The sequence below is a fragment of the Leptodactylus fuscus genome, chromosome 3 (assembly GCF_031893055.1).
Source record: "Leptodactylus fuscus isolate aLepFus1 chromosome 3, aLepFus1.hap2, whole genome shotgun sequence".
Taxonomy (NCBI): Eukaryota; Metazoa; Chordata; class Amphibia; order Anura; family Leptodactylidae; genus Leptodactylus; species Leptodactylus fuscus.
In genome coordinates this window covers 79,156,607-79,159,841 of record NC_134267.1, presented here as the reverse complement: position 1 = coordinate 79,159,841, position 3,235 = coordinate 79,156,607, and positions in this window count along the sequence as shown.

The following is a 3,235-nucleotide window of genomic DNA, read 5'->3' as shown; positions in this document are numbered from 1 at the left end:
GACCAGCATGCTTTTTTGGACTCCCCCTCCACCCTGGAGGAGTTGACGGAGGTGCTGGCGGATATGGCGAGGGGGAAATCTCCAGGTCCCGACGGTATTCCGATAGAGGTGTATGCTCAATATGGGGATGTGCTCCTGCCTGTGCTGCTGAAGTGTTATGAATCTGCCTTTGAGGACCGCAGTCTTCCAGCATCCTTTTATGAACAACCATTGTTGTTCTTCTCAAACCGGAAAAGGATCCGCTGGACTGTGGTTCTATTGAATATTGATTACAAACTACTGACTAAAATGTTGGCGAGGAGACTTAACACTGTGGTCCTAGATCTGATCCATCCAGACCAAACCGGTTTCATGCCAGGCAAATCCACGTCTGACAACCTCAGGTGCGTCCAGGTGTTGACCCAGATTGGCTCGGTCTCCTCGGAGGACTGGGCAATAGCCTCATTAGATGCGACCAAGGCATTCGACTTGGTCGAATGGCCTTTCCTTTTGCAGTCTTTGCTTAGGTATGGGTTTGGGGATGGCTTTATTACTTGGATCTCCATTTTGTATAGTTCCCCCAGGGCGTCGTTGTCCATTGATGGTTCGCTGTCTCCGTATTTCACATTAGGTAGGGGCACACGGCAGGGCTGTCATTGCCATTGTCTGTAGCTGGTAGGCTTAACCTGATAAAAATGATTGTTCTGCCCAAGTGCCTGTACTCCCTAAGTAACTCGGCCGTGCCTGTAGCTCTCCGATTTTTTAGACAGATGGACTCCTTGTGGACCTCTTTCGTATGGGGCCATTCTAAACCCAAACTGCGATTGTCCGCTCTCCAGAGGCCGAAACAACTCGGGGGTGCGTCACTCCCCGACCTGCTTCTTTACTATTTAGTGGGACAACTCCGTTTTATAAAGCCTTGGCTCTCCCCGACCCAGCTCTCGGGACCTGAGGCGCACCTGGCTCATCACCTGGACTTGCGTGCTTTGTGGCCGGTCCTGGACCAGTCTCGGCTGTTTAGAGGTCGGCTGCTGCCCATCCACACCTTGGCGGCACAGGTCTGGAAACAAGCCTGGAAGGTATCTTCGTATTCGGACACCCCGCGGAGACCCCTTTATGGGACAATCCTGGGTTGCCTGATTTGTTTGAATTACCCGATGCCAGGTCCTGGTCCAGATATGGGGTGTCTTTCCTGGCGGACTTATACACACAAAGGGTGTTTGTCGCTTTTGATTGTCTGGCCTCTTCTCATGAGATTCCGAGACACCAATTCTTTAGGTGCTGTGGGGAATCCCTCAGGTAGATGCTTGTAACAGTGCAGGAAACAGGGACACAGACACTGGATTGCACACAGGTTCAGGTTTTATTCACATGTAATGCATACACTGCTTTTGCAAAGCCACAGGATAAACAAAACACCTTCTTGGCTGAAAAACTAACTTAAATGTAAGGAAACTTTTCCCTGTTTATACAGGAGACTGGCTACCAGTCTCCCACCTTGGCAATAACAATGGGTGGCCCAGTACCTGCTTTGGAGGTCCGATCTGGACAGTTCAACTCTGTCAGTGTGGTGCCACACACCTAGTCTTCACACTCAGACTGTTATTAGGGCCTGATTAGTCTGCTGACCTCCCTGGTGTGAGTTTTTACCAAACACCCTTTGCTGCCTGGCTGGAATATACTTGTCTTCCCAGACAATACCATTCACTCTCTCACAGTTCCTTCAGATACGACATGCCCTTTCCTCATTATTCCCTGACCAACCCTGTGCCATATAAGAATACCCGCCTATTGGTGTGCTACGATCCCAGGGGGCCTTATTTCAGTTCTTTACAATCAATTGATTCATGTGAAGGTATCTCTAGCCGAGGCCCCAACACTGATGCGATGGTGTACTAATATTCCAGAACTGACGGAGGAGACGTTTCAGGAGGTTTTAGAATCTCCTCTTTACGTCTCACCCTCGGCTAATAACAAATTGATTCAGATTTACATTTTAAACCAATGTTATTTGACCTTGGTCGGATGGGTCGGCTACCTGGCCCTAATTGTTTTAGGTGTCCGTGCCCCTTTGCAGACTTTTGGCACCTGCTGTGGGGTTGCCCAGGCCTTTTGGAGGGGAGTGGAGGACCTACTGGCAGATATCCTGAGCTGTTCTGTCCCATTTTCTCCTGAAGTATGCCTGTTTGGCGTGTTGGAGGAGGACTTGTGTTAACATCACACCCGCATTTTTCTTCGGGAATGCTTATTTTATGCAAGGAATGTCATTGCCTTACGGTGGATGGCCCCTAGACCAACATCCGTTCAATAATGGCGAAAAATGATTACCTCGGTTCTCTTGTTTAGTCAGATTATATATAAAGAGAGAGGTTGTCCCCAGAAGTTTTATAAAGTTTGGGGAGTATGGTGTGACCCCCCATGACCCAATATTATGCTCCTTCAATGCGTTCCGCAATTGATGCCTTTACTCCGTGAGGTGAGGCTCCTGCTGGATAGGTTCACGGCTCCCTCTGTAATGGCAATGCTTCCTTTTGTTGGTATACTGTGTAATGTTATGCTCTGAACTGTACGGGTTGGGGGGGGGGGGGGCTTAGGGGCGGGAGGAAATGATCATGTGGCTTATCTTTATTCGTTTGTAGTTTTCTTTATGTTTTACTTGTGCTTATATTTTACTCTCTTCGATTGTATTATTTGCTCTGTTCAATAAAACGAGTTTAAAAAAAAAAAGTATGCAGTAGGGTTTTCAAATTTAAAATTGTTCATAAGTTTGTGAATCTGTCTATTGTGCATTGTTGCTTAGAAACCACATTTAAGAGTTGGGTTAGGGGTGGTATAATTTCAGGTGCTAATATATTGGAATATTCAGTGGTGTCTTATTGATGGGGCTGTAGTCATTACTGTCTTAACCTTCTTATTGGTAATGTCCTCTTCCAGGAGGGAAAGCTGCTCCTCTGTGAGTTTTGACAAGGTGAGCGATTCCAGAAGCCTGACAATCATGTGTAGGTCTGTGGTGTGGGGCCCTAAACAAGTCTTCAATGAGGATAAAGAATGCAGCAATTATTTTTTTAATTTATCATTAGAAGATCAATCACTCAACACAAAATCACTCACAGTGTAATGGAAAACTACGTTTTCTAAACCAACTGCACGTCCTTCACACAAGCCTGAACAATACAATATCACACACACTTAATAGGGCAAATAATGAACATGAAATAAATGCATATGAATAAGTACATTTCTATGGCAGGCTGTT